The sequence below is a fragment of the Alligator mississippiensis genome, chromosome 5, assembly GCF_030867095.1.
Source record: "Alligator mississippiensis isolate rAllMis1 chromosome 5, rAllMis1, whole genome shotgun sequence".
In the NCBI taxonomy this organism is placed as follows: Eukaryota; Metazoa; Chordata; order Crocodylia; family Alligatoridae; genus Alligator; species Alligator mississippiensis.
This window is the reverse complement of record NC_081828.1, coordinates 140343338-140362659: the sequence shown is the minus strand read 5'-3', so window position 1 is coordinate 140362659 and position 19322 is coordinate 140343338. Positions and strand designations below refer to the sequence as shown.

The 19322-nt window shown below is 49.3% G+C and overlaps 1 long non-coding RNA gene across 2 annotated transcripts; it reads right to left on the bottom strand.

Annotated features, from left to right (window-relative positions):
* Positions 1-2032: 2032 nt before the first annotated feature.
* Positions 2033-12173, bottom strand: LOC109285757 (uncharacterized). 2 transcript variants are annotated; one of them, XR_002093584.2, is made up of 2 exons: positions 11811-12173; positions 2033-2874 (listed from the first exon to the last, which is right to left on the bottom strand). It is a non-coding gene; the product is annotated as an uncharacterized LOC109285757 (long non-coding RNA). The 2 variants fall into 2 exon arrangements; XR_002093585.2 differs by lacking the exon at positions 11811-12173 and adding an exon at positions 6064-7020.
* Between the last annotated feature and the right edge of the window lie 7149 nt (positions 12174-19322).

Here is a 19322-nt window from a genome sequence, read left to right as displayed (position 1 = left end):
CTCTACTGTACAGCCTGGGTATTCAGGTGAGCTGTGTACAAGATTAGTCCCCTGTTGCTGCAAACTAGGGAGAAAATCAACTCCCTCTAGATACATCTAATGTAGCACCACTTACACGTGAAGGTCAGACAATTCAGGGTTTCCTATTTCATGATAACATTGTCTATTTTGCTATCCTGTCTGCTAACCATACTTTGATTTCACCACCATGGTACACATGCTAGATGCCAGATGCATGTCTTTTATACATTAGCTGATATCCCTGAAACACTGTCCCTTGTGCATTCATCATCATCATCATCTGGCGATCCCTCATAGTCAAGGATGATCACACTCACGGGTCAAGTAAGGGGTTATAGATGATTCCGTTGATGGCTAAGGATGCCAATCCTAGAGCCACATACTCTGGCAAATGTCACAGGTGGTAGTTAAAGGGTGGGTTTTTCAGCCTTGTTTCCTTTCCTTCTGTTTCTGTCATTTTTCTGCCTCCAGGATGAGCCGATTTTCCTCAAAGTAAAATGTGCCTTCTCTCACAAAGTGTTGCCATATAGCCCTGTCCTGGGCTAGTTTTTTGCAACTTGTGGTATCAGTGCCACATTTCTTCATGTTTGCCATAAGGGTGTCCTTGAAGCATTTCCTCTGGCCCCCATGTGTTCTTTGTCCTTGGCTGAGTTGGGAGTATAACAGTTGTTTTAGTATATGTACATCAGACATGTGCCTTGTTCACTGCAACTGATGTTGAATAATCAATGCTGCCATAGTGGTGGTGTTAGCACTGGTTAGGACACTGGCATCTGTGAAATGATCCTCCCACGTTATGCCAAGGATTTTTTGGAGGTAGCGCTGACAATGGCATTCCAGGTTTTTCAGGTGGTCCCTGTAGGTCACCCAGGCTTCACAGCCATAGAGAAGAGTTGGGATTACCACAGCCTTACATAGTAGGAACATTGTTTTAGTCTTGATGTCATGACCATTGAATACACAATGATTTAGTCTTCCAAAGGCAGAGCTGGCACATTAGATCCTGTACTTAATCTCCTCATTGATGTTGGCCTTGAGAGATGGCTGCTGAGGTCTGCAAAGTGTTCAACATTCTCCAGCTCCTGTAAGAATTCATGTTTTATCAAACTCTATTCCAAAGCAGGAGGTCTTAGTTTTCTTTTATGTTCTTTGCAAGGCCTTATTCTTACTCTCATCAATGGAAAGACTTGAACGGATTTCAAAAGGATTTGGATCAGGCCTCAAGATTGCTGCCTTAGCCCAGGACTACCAACATCAACAAAATGGGAAGTTTTTTTTTTTCAGTCCTCCCTTTTGTTGTGTTATAAGGCTCAACCCATGTCCAATGTTCCACTTACTGCAATTTCCATAGGGCTGCTTCTTGCATTTTTCCATTGTCCCTTTACCATTATGTCATGTTGTGTGTATGGCTGAGAGGCAGAAAGCAGAGTGGCACATGAAGAGGAGGTGAAGGGAGGGCTGCAATCAAAACATGAAACACCCCTCCCTTTTTTTAGGAAGAAGAAATTTCAGTGATCCCCATTTGCCATTGGCCAGGTGCCAGTAGGTTACAGCATGACATTAATGATATAGTGGAAAAGAAAAATCCAAGGTGATTCAAGTAGCCTTTTGGAGGCATGCTTCCTACTGATCCCTATTGGTACTCAAGGAGGCAATGCATGTCTCCCATAGCTAGGGTCACTAACAGCTTGGCTGCATTGCCAAACCAGCTGACTGTATGTCTTGGGGTCAGTGCAGTGCTGGCATCTGTATTAGCCGGATTCCTCTTCAGAGCATATTCTGCCTATGTCCTGCTTGAGTTCTGAGGTGAATGAGCAAGGAACCCGTTTAGCAAAGAATAGAAGCACATGCTTCTAAGTTAAGCATGGCACTTAAATACTTTACTGAACAGGGTTGGATTGCAAGTTCAAGGCTCCTTCTCCCTACCCAAAACAACAAGATTTGGCCTGTGATTATCCAGTTTTGAGAAAGAAGGAAAAAGGTAATCCCTCACAGCACATCCACATGTTCAAGCTGCTCCAAACTGCCCTGGGCCACCAGGAATCTCCCCTTGAAAAATAGGAAGTCACAACCACTAGAACCCCAGTTCAGCTCAGCTACCAGTTAAGGCATAATTTCTTTGTTGTCAAAACTGATAACCCCAAACCCAACCATGTTAGAAAGTCATTGAGGTGGGAGGGGCTTACATTCTTGCAGTGGTCTTTAAGCAGCAACAGATGAATTTAGTCAGTTCCACTCTCATGCCCCAACGAATCAACTGTTTAGGCTTTCTCATGAATGCTCTGTATTGTCTGTGTTAAAGCCACAACTCTTAACTAGATGCTCTGTTGGCCCTTCTATGCAGAATATGTTTTATTGTTCCAATACCAGGTGGCCAAATGCTGTTCTAGGATAAGTCTTTTATTTCAAAAGCCAGAAAGAGAGAGATACAGTTGGTGATTTACTTTTCACAAACACAACTCAGAACCACAAGTCACATGTTCATAGGTGTTTTGTGCTACTGATTTGTTCCTCTGTTTGCTCTCCTTAAGAGTCCCATGGTGGCTGTGCCCGAGCAATATACAGTGTGAAAGGAGACTCTTCCCATGAGCAGAGCATGGAGCTAATCATGATAATGTGATTCTTGGTCCCCCACTTTGCTCCAGGGGCTGCAAGAGAAGGCAACCTGCTTCAGACCATTTGTTTGGTGCAGATGGCTTCCTTGGACATATCAACTGCAAAAGCTGACATGTGAAGAGAGGCTTTACCCACGCATCCAAGGTTCACCCACAAAGGGACTCTCCTGTCCGGTTACTCACAATGCAGAGGAATAGGATCATCTTTGTTTCTTTGTAGAGGCATGCATGAGCAGATCTAGAATTTTGGAAAAGGGATGCAGATGGTGAGGTGCATTGTCACATTTAACACAACACATTTTTCTCCAGCTAAAAAGAAATTAGAATCTTTACTAATATACTAGGGGCCTAGGGCTGTATTATTCAGTTTAAGATTGAAGCAAAACCAAATATAATTTCATTGGAATGAGTTAAAAACAATCTGCAGGGCTGTGAAATAGGAGCTTAATTACTAGCATTACAGAACAAGGGATAGCTTGATTGATGGAACATCGAGACTGGGAAAAAGAAGAGAGGGTCCTTAACACCTGTGAAACGAAGAGTTTAGACCGGGTCAAGTAGATTGTAATGAGCCATGAAGTCAAGTGACTCCCTCAACACTGCCTGATTAGAAATGCTGCTGCCACTGCCAGGCAGATGGTTTTAGACTTTGGGTGGAGCAGGAATCAAAGGGCGGTGCAAGTGCACCAGTGCACAGCCCCCACTCCCAGATCTGCCCCTGGAGGTATGTAAGACTTAGAAAGATTTGCAGGTGCATTACACTGGGAACTAGGCTAACTGGTTTCTGTTTCCACCCATTTTCATTGTGGCTTCAGGCAAGTTTCTTAGGCTGAAACTTTCAGAAGTGAATACCTACAGTTGAACTTCTGAATCCACTGTTACACACCTATTAAGTGGCCTGAGCTTTTTGCAAGTGGTGAACACCCAACAGATCAACATCTGCCCTATGTTTGGCAGTGAGAGATGAATTCGTTTGGTGCTTCTTTAATTCAATCATTGCCTCACACTAGGCACTGCGCTCTCTTACTCCTCCCTATATCATCAGGACCTTATTCCATGAATGTAGGGGAAGACATTATAGAATAGTTAAGGCGTGCTCCCCCTCCCAAGAGCTCTTTGTGATCCTGTGGTAAAGAAATACTAACCTAAGAAAATACTGACCCTTAAATTAATGCATGTTAATTAATGCAGGTGTAGTATAGACAGGATACAGATGTTCAGTGCTGGTCGTATCATAACACTATCCTGAAGCCTCAGATTGATAGAACTCTGAACAAAAGTTTGTGTTTAGGAACAAGCATCAACCTGCAGAAGAACTGTCCTTTGTGTTAGTTAACGTGAAGGAATGATGCTCTGTTAATGTTACCGCTGCCATTATGTTTCAAGTGTGAACATCTCATACTTTTATTGAAAAGCTGGTTTTGTAACACTGACAGCAATATTTTGCCCAGCAGTGGGTAACCACCTCTGATTTTGCTGCTACTTGATACTTAATTATAAGTTTTCCCAGCCTATTGTATTTCTATCCCATTTGTTAAAACAGAGGGAACAGATTTTGGTTTTTTAATTTTTAGCTAGTTCCTGAGTTATTGAAAAAGAGTATAGGCTTAAGCATGTTTGATTTGAGGTTTGTGGTCAAATTTACATGCACTGTAGTATCCATTCGATTCATAGATATTTGGGAAGGAACCTTAGCAGATCAAGTCTGACACACTGCCCCGGGCAGGAAAAAGCACTGCGGTCAGACGACCCCAACCAGATGTATGTCTAGCTTCCTCTTAAAGATCCCCAAAGTAGGGGAGAGCACCACCTCCCTTGGAAATCCATTCCAGATTTTGGCAATCCTTACCATAAAAAAGTTCTTCCTGATGTCTAAACTAAATCTGCTCTCCATCAGTTTGTGGCCATTGTTCCTAGTTACCCCAAGGGGTGCCCTGGTAAACAGAGCATCTCATATTTCTTGCTGTCCCCACCCCAATGAATTTGTAGGTGGCTACAAAATCACCTTTCAGCCTCTGCAAGAGAAGGCTGAGAAGATCCAGGGCCCTCAATCTATTCTCATAGGGCTTTGCCTACAAGCTCCTAACCATATGAGTGGCCCTCCTCTGAACCCTCTTGAGGTTGTCCACATCCCTCTTGAAGTATGGTGCCCAAAACTGGACACAGTACTCCAACTGTGGCCTGACCAATGCCACAAATGGGAAGTATCACCTCCTTGGACCTGTTTGTCATGCACCTGCTAACACATGATAGAGTGCAGTTAGCTTTACTGATCACTTTGTCACATTAATGACTCATGTTCATCTTGGAGTCAACAGTGACTCCAAGACCCCTTTCTGCAGCTGAGAAGGTCCTCCCCCAGCCTGTAAGCCTGCTGGTGATTCCTTCTCCCTAGGTGCAGCACCTTGCACTTGTCCTTGTTGAACTGCATCCTGTTCTGTTCCACCCATTTTTCCAACCTGTCCAGATCCACCTGGATTTTTTCCCTACCCTCTAGTGTGTTAACTTTACCCCATTATTTAGTACCACCTGCAAATTTGGACCGAGTGCTTTCCACGCCCTCATCCAAGTCACTGATGAAGACATTGAACAGCACCGGTCCAAGGACCGAGCCTTGTGGGACTCCACTGCCCAAATCTTTCCTAGTCGATACTGACCCATTCCATCCACCACCACACTCTGGGTGCAACCCCTAAGCCAATTTGCCACCCGCCTGACCATGTAATCATCTATGCCACAGTCATTCAGTTTATCTTTGTGAATATAATGAGATACCGTATTTAAGGCTTTCTTACAAGCCAAGTAGATGACATCCATCTTGATTCCTGCATCTAAGCATTTTGTGACCTGGTCATAAAAAGAAACAGGCAGGCAGGATGTCACGGCGGGGTCCTGTAGGAGGGCTGTGATCTCCTCAGGGTCCTCTTCCCATGCCAAGTTGGCCCAAGGGCACCCTTAGGGGCTATGCGTGGCTCCTACCACCCCTTTACCATGCCCCAAGACTTGCAGCTGGAATAGATGTTGTTTGGCCTGGGTCTACACTCTCTCTGGCACTCGGGCTCTCCGCGGCCCCGTCTCTCTCCGCGCCTTCTCTCTGGCACATCTCAAAGCACTGCCCCCCCCTCCAGGGCCTTCTCAGTAATGCCGCCCTCTCCTGGGCCTTCCACGCCCGCACTGGGGCTTCTCAGCAGTGCTCCCTCTCTGGGGCTTCTCCACTGCCCCTCTCTGGGGCTGGGGTCAGTGCACCCCGAATGCTGCGCCCTCACTGGCGCTGGGTCCCCACACTCTGCTGTGAGTCCCCTGTGAGGCCTCCTCCAACCCCTAATAGCCTCACCCAAACCACCAGTGACAAACAGTAATGCAAATGCAAGCCCCTTGGCTATAACATAAACGAAAGCCTCCCGGCCATAACCAAGTTCAAGCCTACCGGGGATTCTTCATCTCGCAGCAGAGCAAGACACTGCTCCTCCATCAGCCTTCTCCTCTCTTCCATGACAGAGCTCCTTCCTCCTTAGCTGCTGGCAAGGAACTGCCTCTGGCCTCAGCCCCCAGGATTTATAAGGGCCAGGCCCTGCCCCTTTCAGTCAGCTGACTGCTGGCAGGTGTGGGTCACTTGCTGACTCCAGTTGCCCTGGCAACCAACAGCTGGGCTCCTTATTTACTGCTAGGGCTCTTTCTCTAGCCTTTTCCCCTTCTTAGGAGAAGGGCACCTCAGTGCTCTGTGACACCTCCCCCCTTAAGATCCCGACTCACCAAGGTGGATCTTCACTCTCGTCAGCTGTTGCCAGACTCTGTGGCTCTTCTCGGCCTTTCTTCAGGCACCCAGTAACTCAAATGCAGGAGGCAGAGGTTTTCAGGCACCTCCTCCTCGCCTTTTACCCAACGGCACACCATGTGGGATTTTTTGGGAGTTACCCCATGTCACGGCGGGGTCCTCGCGGAGGGCCGTGATCTCCTTGAGGCCCTCTCACCGCGCTACTCCGGCCCGAGGGCACCCTCCATTCTCGCCCGCCACGTCTTGATGTAATATGTAATAGGGAGGCTGCCTTGCGTTTCCTCGGGCCTGTCAGCTCCTGGACCCCTCGTGGGTCTCCCCGTATAATGGGCGCTACCCAAGCGCCCTAGCCTTATGGGCTATGCGTGGCTCCTACCAGCCCCTAATACCACGCCCCAAGCCTCGCAGAAGTAATGGACGTTGTTCGGTCTATATGCCCGCTTCCCGGGCCTCCTCTCTCATGCCCAGCCTCTTGCTGGGACTCCCGTCTAGCCCACTCTGGGCCTCCCCTGCCGGTGTGGTTCCGCTCCAGGACTCTCTAGCGGGCCTCCGGTCCTATGGGCCAACCGCACGGACACCCTCCCTGACTCTGGCTCCCTGCGCTGTTACTCCCTGTCTTCTCAGGGGCAACCGCAGCGCCCTGCCTTGGTCTGAGGGGTATCGCCGCACTAGCCTGCGGCCGGGCTCGCTATGCCCGTGGGCCCACACTGGGCTACTCAACAAAGCACAATGGCGTTCCCCCTTTCTGGGGCTCGCCACGCCCACGCTGGGCTACTCAATAACGTACAGGGGCGTTCCCCCTCTCTGGGGGCTCGCCGCGCCCACACTGGGCTACTCAATAAAACACAATGGCGTTCCCCTTCTCCGGGGCTCGCCGCGCCCACACTGGGCTACTCAATAACGTACAAGGGCGTTCCCCCTTTCTGGGGGCTCACCGCACCCATGCTGGGTTACTCAATAAAACACAATGGCGTTCCCCCTCTCTGGGGCTCGCTGCGCCCACACTGGGCTACTCAATAACGTACAAGGGCGTTCCCCCTCTCTGGGGGCTCGCCGCGCCCACACTGGGCTACTCAGTAAGACTGCCCCTTTCCTGGGGCCGGGGGCTATGTTCCCCCACACGCAATCCGTGGTCTCGGTCCCCGTCCGCAACCTACCGGTTGCGCCCGCGACCCACTGGCCGCGCTCCTCGCCGCCAGCTGCTCGCGCAGTGGCGTGCGAGCTGCGCCTTCGGGGGCTATGTTCCCCCACACGCAATCCGGGGTCTAGGTCCCCGTCTGCAACCTACAGGTTGCGCCCGCGACCTACTGGCCGCGCTCCTCGCCGCCAGTTGCTCACGCACTGGTGTGCGAGTAATTGAGGCCTCCTCCAACCCCTACAGCCTCACCCAAGCCTCCGGGTGTAATAATACAAACACAAAGCAAAACCACAAGCCCCTAGGCTGTAACACAAATGCAAGCCGCCTGGCCATAACTCCTCATCATAGCTCAAGCCTCCAGGGCTATCATGAGCTGTACTTGCGACTTAGGCTCCTTCCCATATCTCAGCCAAGGGAGCTCCTGCCTCTCCAGCTGCTGGCAGAGAACTGCCAGCCTGGCTTCGGCCCTGGGCTTTATAAGGGCCAGGCCCTGCCCCCTACAGGCAGCTGGCTCCGCTTAGTTGCTCCGGCAACCCACAGCTGTGCTCACTTGGTTCTGCCAGGGCTCTCTCCCTGGCAGTTTCTCCTCTCTTAGGAGCAGGCACTAAGGTGCCCTGCGACACCCCACCACAGGTAGTCCCCCCACATTAGCCATTCCTGGTAGGGTGCAATCCAGGCCTATCTTTTCTTCTCTTTCACCACCCCATCAATATGAAAACAAGGCCTCCTTTCCCTTCCTGGGAGAGCTGCCTTCTACTACTTGCGGCGTCTTGTCCCTTTTCCTCTTTATGTGTCCCAGACCTCCTCTTCCTTGTGCCCCATGTAACAAATTCCTCCTCACTTTGGTTTCCTGCCAGTCCATGAGTTTTCCCCAAAGCTCCTACTGCACCCTAAGTGCTCGCTGGGCATCTTCCACCCTCCAAAATTCCCTGGCCCGTGGATCTTCCGCCAGCCCCTGTATGTACCTTTACAAACGCTACTCCCCCGACTCTGGCTTCAACTGGTTTTCTCAGGGTCCACCATTTGACTTGCACTGGGAGGTGGTCAACATAAATGCATGGCCGCCTTCCTCCCTGTTGTTCTTTCTCCACCCAAATTACCTCTGTTGTTGAGGGACTTTCTGCCTCCCTAGTTTGGCCTGTTGTCTGGATTCGGCATGGTACTTGCTTCTGTGTGGGGTCTGCTAGCTTGCCCTGAGGGTAGAGCTTGGGATGTCCTCCTCCCCCCTTAATTTCCCTGGGGGTTTGGCTCCTCCTGCCCATCTCAGGCCTTTGGATCTCTCTTTTACTTAGAGCTTCTACCGCTCTGTCCTTTGGAACCTGCACCTTGTCTGCTATATGCCAGAGCCTGGGCCATCTTTGGTCTCTGGCCTTTTTGTTTTATTTGTCCCCGCTTCTGAGTGTGACCAAGGCAGCTTAGGTCACTGTTCTTGTCTCTTCCACTGACTGGCTCACCCTTTTGTACAGCCACCATATCTCCCTCATCTACCGCCCTCTGTTGCATCTGTTTTGGTATTGTCGATACTCCAAAGTCATACCTGCTGGTAAGCTTCTCTAGTTTCTTCCCCAGGCAGTTCATTTCTTCTGTATACTGGCTCACCCACTGTCCCCATCTCCGATCCAGGCACTCCATGACTGTGGAGATGATCTCTTCTCGCATCCTCGTGGGGTCTACCCCGAGAGTGCCTCCATCCTTCTATTCTTTTCCTGCTGCCCTATTTCCTCTTCTTCTCTAGGATTTTCCAAGCTCACCGTACTGAGTTGCTCCTGATATCTCAGGACCTTTAGGAGCAGGGGCCGTGCAGTCTCTATCAGTTTTCCTGTGTCTATCAAAACCTCTTTCAAGCCTTCAAGCTCCTGAAGGTGCTCCTCGCATCCTGCCTTAGCCTTGGATGCATGTTCTTCCAACTGCCCGCTTATTGCGGTCAGTCTCTCGCTCTGTATTTGAGCAGTCTGTACCGTTTGTTGTTCAATCTCTCCTTGCAAAGCTGCCTCCCTGGCTGTGCTCTCTTTTAATAGGGTCTTCAGGGACCGTATCTCTTTCCCCAGTTAGTCCTTTTCCTTCTCTACCCTTTGCCATTGAGCCCGCAACTCTGCACACTCCTCAGTTCTGGCTCTTACCTCCGTCTCGAGGGACTGTCTCTGATCTTGTAATGCCTCATGCATTGCTTCTACAAACTCCATCGTTTGATCCTCTGGTCCTTCTTCTGCCTGGGTTGCTGTACTTATTATCTCTGGCACCTCTGACTCCCCAGGATCCTGGCCTTTTGTGGCCGTCTGACCACTTGCTGCCTGCAGCATTTTATTTTCTGCCTCCAAGGCCTGAATCTGCTGCCTTAAGATGTGCATTTGCTGCTGTGACTACTCCCTCTCTGCGTTAGTCACTGCCTCTTTAGCCGAGCTATCTTCTAAGAGGGCTTTAAGGCACTGTACCTGTTCTCCCAGGTGGTCTTTTTCCGCCTCCAACTCTGTATCTGGGACTGTAACCTATCGTGCTCTCTCTTTCCGTCCTCTAACTCTCTTTCAAGGGACAGGTTTTGATCGCACAGCGCCTCGTAATTGGCCATGTACGCTTTTACCTTTTCCATCTCTCGTGCGATCACCTTCCCATTTTCTGCAGTCTGAGCATGGTTTTCAAGCAGTTTGTCCCGCAGCTCTTGAGCTAGGTGTTCTGCCTGCATGCACTTCTGCTGCCAGTCTTCCAACTCATCATGCAACACTTCTATGCGGTCCTGCTGGCTGCGGACCTTTCTGTAGGGCACTAATTAGGCTCCTTGACACCTCCAACTTCTGTTGCATCTCCTTTGGTTCTCCTGCCTGGGTTGTGTAGGCGTCAGTAGATCTTGTCCTCCATGCCTCCATCTCCCTCTGTATCTCTTGCAGTTTCTCTTCCCTCTGCCTGCTCTTTTTGGCCTCCTATGCCATGAGCCATTCCAGTGCTCGAGTCTTCTCTGCCTCTGCTGCAACCAGGCACCTCATTTCTTTAGAGCCTCCATCCTTTTTCCCTGCTTGTACCCACTGTTCTAACCCAGCGACCTTTGCCTCCACTTGTTCCTTCTGGGATTGGGCTACCTCTAGCTCCCACTCCAGCCGTGCAATTTTTTCTTCTAATTCATTTACCCGTAATAACCAGGCAAAATTTTCTTGTTTCAGGGTCTCTATATCCTCTACCCTTCCATGGTTCTACTTTTCTCCCTAGACCAGACCCAGCATCTTCCTTTGTATGCTTTCTAATGGCTGTCTCCTCTTTGATCTGGGCTTGTCTTCTTAAGTCCCCAGTCTCACTGCCTTGCCTTTCTGTGTATCCATACTAGCCCTAAGGTTTGTCTCCCCTTCTCAGGGACACGGGTTCCTTCCCCATGCATGGCCTTACATTCCCGACCAATGCACCACTTTGTCACAGTGGGGTCCTGCAGGAGGACTGTGATCTCCTCAAGGCCCCTTTCCCATGCCAAGTTGGCCCACAGGCACCCTCAAATTCTCATCTGCCATGTCTTTGATAACACTATGTATATTTGGGAGGCTGCCTTTTACGCCCTCTCAGTCACGTCTTGCTGGTTACTTGGACCCTGTGGTTTTCCGGACTCTTTGTGGGTCCTGCTCTACAATGGGTGCTTCAGGGGCACCCTAGCCTTAGGGGCTATGCGTGGCTCCTACCACCCCTTTACCATGCCCCAAGGCTCGCAGCTGGAATAGACATTGTTTGGTCTGGGTCTACACTCTCTATGGCGCTCGGGCTCTCCGTGGCCCTGTCTCTCTCTGCACCTTCTCTCTGGCACGTCTCAAAGCACTGCCCCCTCTCTCCGGGGCCTTCTCAGTAATGCCGCCCTCTCTCCGGGGCCTTCTCAGTAATGCCGCCCTCTCTCCGGGGCCTTCTCAGTAATGCCGCCCTCTCTCCGGGGCCTTCTCAGTAATGCCGCCCTCTCTCCGGGGCCTTCTCAGTAATGCCGCCCTCTCTCCGGGGCCTTCTCAGTAATGCCGCCCTCTCTCCGGGGCCTTCCGCGCCCGCACTGGGGCTTCTCAGCAGTGCTCCCTCTCTGAGGCTTCTCCACTGCCCCTCTCTGGGGCTGGGTTCTGTGCCCCTGAATGCTGCACCCTCACTGGTGCCTGGTCCCCACACTCTGCTGTGAGTCCCCTGTGAGGCCTCCTCCAACCCCTAATAGCCTCACCCAAACCACCGGTAACAAACAGTAACGCAAATGCAAGCCCCTTGGCTATAACATAAACAAAAGCCGCCCAGCCATAACAACGTTCAAGCCTACCGGGGATTCTTTATCTCGCAGCAGAGTAAGACGCTGCTCCTCCATCAGGCTTCTCCTCTCTTCCATGACAGAGAGCTCCTTCCTCCTCGGCTGTTGGCAGGGAACTGCCTCTGGCCTCAGCCCCCAGGATTTATAAGGGCCAGGCCCTGCCCCTTTCAGTCAGCTGACTGCTGGCAGGTGTGGGTCACTTGCTGACTCCAGTTGCCCTGGCAACCAACAGCTGGGCTCCTTATTCACTGCTAGGGCTCTTTCTCTAGCCTTTTCCCCTTCTTAGGAGCAGGGCACCTAAGTGTTCTGTGACACACAGGAACTACCTGCTACGAATCCATGCTGGTGGCCCTTTAGCACCACTTTCCCCACTAGACTCCCACAAATGTGATCCTTAATTTTTTCAAAGGTTTTTCCGAGGATAGAGGTGAGACTAACCAGTTTATAGTTACCCGGATCTCCTTCCTCCCCCTCTTGAAAATAGGGACCACATTGGCCCTTTTCCAGTCCTCTGGGACCTGACCTGAGTACCAAGAATGCTCGAGCAGTCGTGCCAATGGCTCTGCTATGACACTGGCCAATTCCTTCAGCACCCTTGGATGAGCTAGTTGGGGTCATCTGACCCCAGTGCTCTTTCCTGCCCAGGGTAGGGGGTCAGACTTGATGACCTACTGAGGTCCCTTCCGACCCTAACATCTATGAATCTATGAATCTGTGAAGATCATTTGAGCCTGCCAGCCCCTCCAAGTGTCTCTTCACTAAGTTGGTGCTAACAGTTGGTGGGCTGGTTCCCCCTTTATGCCTATGATCCAATTGGGAGATTTGTCCTGATCTGAGTTCAGGAATACAGAGGCAAAAACTCATTGAAGAGCTTAGCTTTGTCCCCCCTCTGTCACTAATTATCCTAGTCTGTCTTGTAGGGGACCTATGCTACCCTGCGCCTTCTTTTTGCTCCCTATATACCTGAAGAAGGACTTTTTGCTGTCTTTAATTTTTGTTGCCAGCCTAAGTTTCATTTCTGCTTTGGCCTTTCTGACTGCCTTCCTGAAAGTGTGGGCCAAGTAGGTGTACTCCGCCTTGGTAGCTACCCTCTACTTCCACAACCTATATGCCTCTTTTTTTGCCTCAAGGCTTTCCTGGATTTCCCTGTTGTTCAGCCAATAGGGTTTCTTGGCCCCTTTGCCCCCTTTCTTGAGCAAAGGGATTGTCTGCTTCTGCACCTGTAGGACTGTTCCCTTTAGGAAAGACCACTCTTCCTGGACCTCCCATCTCACCAACTCTCCTATCCTTCCGTGCTTTGCTAACTAATCTTCTGAGCACACTGAAGTTAGCATTTCTGAAGTCTAGCACTTCTTCCCTACTGGTTATCTTTCCCACCCTACACCAGATAAAGAAGTCAATGGTCACTGTCCCCTAGGTTAACGTGTGTCAGTAGATCCCCCACCAAATCATCCCCTGTAGCCAGGACTAAGTCCAGTAATGTGTTTCCGCTCATGGGACTGTATACTTCCTGTGTTAGGTGAAGGTCCTGTATACAGGTTAAGAACATACGTGAACAGTTGGATCTGGCTGACTGCTCCTCCCAGCAGATGTCTGGGTAGTTTAGGTCACCTGTGACAACAATGTCCCTTGACCGTACGGCCTCTGAGAGCTGTCTGGAGAATTCCAGGTCCAACGCCTTCTCCTGATGTGGCAGTCTGTAGTAGACCCCTGCTACCAAGTCCAAGTGGCAGAGCCTCTAGTTGAAAATTAATGTCCCCCACAAAGTCCTACTAGGCATCTCCCATCTCAAACTTCTGTTCAATTTGCTTTTGTCCTGTCTTAGTATTATACTACAGCTACAGTCTACAAGCTTGCATCTGCTTGGTGTTAATATGGAAATCATCACCTGGTATCTGAATGCCCTCCACCTGAAAATATAATCTGAAGTTACTGGGAGCATGAACAGAGTATGAGATGATCAATAATTTGGTTCATGCTCCCAGTAACTTCAGATGATATATTATATATTATATAGTATTATAGGGAATACTATATATGAAATATATAGGGAATACTATATATGAAATATATAGTATTATAGTATTAATGGAGTTTATTGAATACAATTGGGAATATTTAGTATCCCTTTTTGAAATTATTTTTCTTTGCCTCAAAGGGAAAAATACATCATGGGGACAACTAGCCATATTCACCATTGGCACTGGATTTATGATCCAGATACCTTGTTTCAGGTGGACCCAAACCCTCAGACCAACCATGACCTCTCAATTTGCTAATAGGCAAATTTTATTGATACACAGTGAAAGCAGATAAGAATAATGCAAATAATTCTATAGCTACCTAGGGCTGTCACAGGGTCAAAGTGCACGTGGCCAGTATCTGAGCTTCACCCTGGAGTTCTTTCTTAAATGTCAGATGTCAGCAGCCTGGAGGTTGAAGGCCAAGGCCCACCTCCCCGCAGTGGGGTGGGTGAGATGGGCTGGTGGTGTGCCCCCTGTCTATGGCGGCTTCAGGTTCCCCTGAGAGGGGGAACCTGAAGCCGCCATAGACAGGGGGCACACCACCTTTTGCTGCTCTGAAATCCCTCCTTTTGTATTCTTTCTCCTCCTTTGATGACATTTTGGTCCCAGGCATTGTTGATTGGTCTTCCTGTGGTCATCATACTGTCCATATTCTGTCCTGTCAGCATAGTCCTTTGTTTAACAAGCCCATCGCATGCACATATCTTAATTTGGTTGTTTACCCATTTCTCCTAATTTGGTCTGCCACCAAAACCAGAAATCCCAAGGGCTCTGCAGTTTGGCACTGTGACCTGGCCAACATGGCAGAGGCCATTATCTCTATTATGGAAGAGAGTGGTACATGTGATATGCACCGTGATTAAAGACGGACTTGAGGGGAACGCCCCAAGACCTAAGGTTGAGGAGGACCGGGTTAGAGTGCTTCTGGAGGGGCTGGACATATTCAAGTCAGCAGGTCCAGATGCTCTCCACCCCGGGGTGTTGAGGGAGCTAGCAGGGGTTATTGCAGGGCCCTTGGCACAGCTTTATGAGCGCTTGTGGTGCTCGGGCCAGGTGCCAGATGATTGGAAGATAGCCAATGTGGTCCCCATCTTTAAGAAAGGGAGGAGGGAGGACCTGGGCAACTATAGGCCTGTCAGTCTTACCTCAATCCTGGGGAAACTCTTTGAGAAGATCATCAAGGAGCACATCTGTGATGGGCCGGCATCGGGGATGATGCTCAAAGGCAACCAGCACGGTTGAATTAGAGGCAGGTCATGTCAGACCAACCTGATTGCCTTTTATGATCAGGTCACAAAAGCATTGGATGCAGGTGTCGCCGTGGATGTAGTCTTTCTGGACTTCAGCAAGGCCTTTAACACTGTCTCTCACCCCATCCTCGTTAAAAAACTAGGCGGCTGTGGCATTGATGCCTACACGGTCAGATGGATTGCTAATTGGCTGAAGGGTTGTACTCAGAGGGTGGTGGTGGAGGGGTCATATTCGACCTGGGGAGAAGTGGGCAGCGGAGTCCCCCAGGGCTCGGTCCTTGGGCCCGCGCTGTTCAATTTCTTTACCAGCGATTTGGACGATGGGGTGAAAAGCAACCTGTTCAAATTCGCTGATGATACCAAAATCTGGGGTGAGGTGGGCACACTAGGAGGGAGGGAAAGACTGCAGAAAGACCTGGATAGGTTGCAAGGGTGGGCTGACAAAAACAGGATGCGTTTTAATACGGACAAGTGCAGGGTGCTGCACTTGGGCAGTAGTAACCGGCAACACACTTATAAGGTGGGAAACTCCCTTCTTGAGAGCACGGAGGCAGAAAGGGATCTTGGAGTCATCATTGACTCCAAGATGAACATGGGCCGACAATGCGAGGTCACAGTCGGCAGTGCTAACCGGACCTTATCGTGCATCCACAGGTGCATCTCAAGTAGGGCCAAGGAGGTGATCCTCCCCCTCTACGTGACACTGGTTAGGCCACAGCTGGAGTACTGTGTCCAGTTCTGGGCGCCCCACTTCAAAAGGGATGTGGACAACATTGAGAGGGTCCAGAGGAGGGCCACCCGCAAGATCCAGGGACAGCAGGGCAGACCCTACAATGAGAGGCTACGGGACCTGAACCTGTTCAGCCTTCACAAGAGAAGGCTGAGGGGGGACCTTGTGACCGTCTATAAACTCACTAGGGGGGACCAGAAGGGTTTGGGGGAGACCTTGTTTCCCCCAGCGCCCCCCGTGATAACAAGAAATAACGGCCACAAGTTGTTGGAGAGTAGGTTCAGATTAGACATCCATAGGAACTACTTCACAGTTAGGGCGGCTAGGATCTGGAACCAACTTCCAAGGGAAGTGGTGCTGGCTCCTACTCTGGGGGTCTTTAAGAAGCGGCTCGATGCCTACATGGCTGGGGTCACTTGAGCCCAGTTTCTCTCCTGCCCAGGCAGGGGGTCAGACTTGAAGATCCACAAGGTCCCTTCCGACCCTACTTCTATGATTCTATGATGATTCTATGTCTTCAATTTCCCAGCCTGTGTGTCTGCTTGCTGCTTTCTTGTGTCAGACACAGTAGGCCTGGAAGTAAATTTTGGCACAAACAGGCTTTTAGAAATAAATTAACCCTCGCTGTTGCCCTGGACCAGTGTTCAAATGAATATCTACTTTACCTACAAGCCGATTCCCAAAAGCAAACCCTTAAATACCATTTTCTAGCTATCATTCACAACTTCATTAGTTAGCCATAAAGCAGATTATTTTCCATTGGAAGGAAACATCATTATCATGCATGTGAATGATAGTTCTGCATATGCCATGAGAGAATAAATGCCAGACTATGTGAATTATGTACTCCCTAGGGCAAAGTACAGCTGCTTGAGGAATTGGAGGAGAGGAATAAAGAATGTGGAAACCAGGAAGACTGAAAAGAGGTCTTACTAGTGCAGAGCAAAATGAATCGTTAGAAGATTAACATTGGGAGGGCCAGGGGTTTTTGAAGGTTTGGTTGTGTCTTGATACTTGCATTTTGGCACACACAATTTTATCACCAAGCACACTACACACATTGGGTATATCTGACAAGCATAGCAGTGAATGAAGAACCCCTCTCACTTTATTAGTCTAATTGTCAATCTAATGAGAAATTAGATCCTACCTTCTTTGTGCCTTTCTGACAAGGTATTTAGCAGAATTTGTAGATTCATTGGAATCTGACATGGCCATACTATAAGCAATTCTGCTATGGCCTCAAATTTGCAACCTCTGAACTGTCAACCATGCACCCTAGTGCCCAGCCCAGCCCCTAGAAATCGGATCCATTGCAAGAGAATTGGTTAGTCTAGGCCTGTCCAACTGGCAGTTTGCAGGCTGCATGCAGCTCATAAATGGCTTACATGTGGCCTGTGAGCTCCTGCCCTGTCACTACTCCTCTCATTACTTTTGATGCCATAGCAGTTGGGGTCTCTAAGCTCCCCACTCCCTCCCTGGCTTCCACTCTTGCTTTCACTCCAGGGGGTGGGGTAGCACAGTGGGAGGAAGCCACTCCCACTGTGTGCAGAGGGGCTGGGCTACTTGCATTGCATGCATGGCACGGGGGAGCTAGGCTGCCCATGCTGCGCACCGAGGTAGAGGGTGGGACTGTTTGTGAGGTGTATGCAGTAGAGGAGTCAGGATGCATGTGTTGCATGCACTACATGAGATGGAACTGGGCATCCCATGCTGGGTGTGTGGCAAGGGAGGGTGCAAGCAGGGAGCTGCCCATGCAGCATGCCTGGCCAGGAGCAGAGTGAAACTACATGCATGGCTCAGGCGGTTGGGCTGCCCTCATGGTGAAGTGGAGGGGTTGCCCATGCTGCCAGAGGCCCACACAGTGTGTGGTTCCCAGTTTGTGGCTCCTTGGCCACCATGAGGTTGAATGGCTTTGAGTTAGTCTAGTTAATATATTACCTGGCAATAGTGGTTTCCTTCACTGACACCTCAGCTACAGTTTTTGAAGCATTTCCATGCCTTGCTATTTTTCACAAAACCTAGCAAGTTTATGGAGTTGATACTTTTATTCTTTTAAAAAAACCTGTGGCTTGTTCAGCAACAAAAGTAACCTCCAAAACGAACACTTACCACAGCCTTGAACACTTCCTACAGCTTTGAAAAGCTGCAGAAGCAGAACAGGTATCAAATATCTTTTTATACCCATCACAGCATTTAAATGCTTAACAAAGAATTGAAAGAGCTGGGGTTTCCCTTTACTGCTGCTTAATGCCAGGTAAATGTACCCTCCTCCTTTTATTCTTATTTTTTTTAAAGCACTGAGTATAGTTTCTCTGCTTCCTACTCTTTGCTGAAAGACTTTGGCATGGTTCTTGTGAGATTTGAATAGCAATATCACATGAGGCTGTAACTACAGCTGCACCTTCCCCTCTGTTGAAGTAAGTGGGAAGTCAAGCTGCAGGGCTAAGGGCTTGCCTACACAAGGGGATTTACATCAAAGCGTGAGTCTTTGATGTAAGTGCGTCGTTTTAATTAGTATGAAGTAGGCACTACTGAATGAGCACACTGCCTTTATCTCACTGAATCATTGCTGCCAGTTAGAGGGATTTCCTCTGAAGCATGTGCACAGCCTTGTGGGTGTGTAGATAATACTCTGTTGCACTACTGAGGGATTGTTCCTGCAGTACATGGTGAGAAATCTAGTAGAATCTGGAAGTCACTGCATTCCAGATCCAAAGTCAAACTGTAAAAATCACAAATTTATCTCTTGCTGCCCAATGATTTTATTTTTTTAGATAGCTGGTGCCATTTTCAAACCCCTAAAAGACCATTGCTGGTAGTCAAGCCTACACAGAAGCTTGTGCAAATGTATTTGGGACACTGTTCTCAGATGGCTGCTTACATTTACAAGTCAACCACTGTGCCACCAAGCAGTTCAGGCTGGAGTTTTTGGAGCAGCAGCAGCTAATGCTACAGCACCTCCATTGCAACTAGATCTAGAGGAGAACAAGAAAACAGACAGACCTGAAAAGAAGACTGAGGTCATGTCCATACTGCTTCCGTCCCAATCACAGGTCTTTAGGAATTAAACCCCACTCACAAACTCCTGTGAGAGTGGTCCTGGAACCAATAATCCAGGACAAACTTTCTTTAGCTGCAGAATCATGCATGTACTGATAGAAGAAGATTGTGCTGCAGATCTAGGATGACCAACACAAGCTGCAGAACTTCACAGTGACAGAGGTGCTCTCCTGGGTATCTGAACAGATCTTGACCCAGAGGCAATTCAACAACATGAGAACAACCTTACCTGCCATCACCATCTGGAAACCAGCAACCGCAAAAGTGCTACCAGTCAGTGGTTATCCAGTCTCTCCTGAACAGATCACCTGTTGCAAGCTGTTATGATGGACATGTGCACCATGATTATAAGACACTGTTGCTCTGTGTCATAAGACCTGCCAGTCCACAGGAGTGATGCTTTGCATGAATAGGATTGCCCAATTAATAGAAATTGCCTCCTTCACCAAACCTCAGA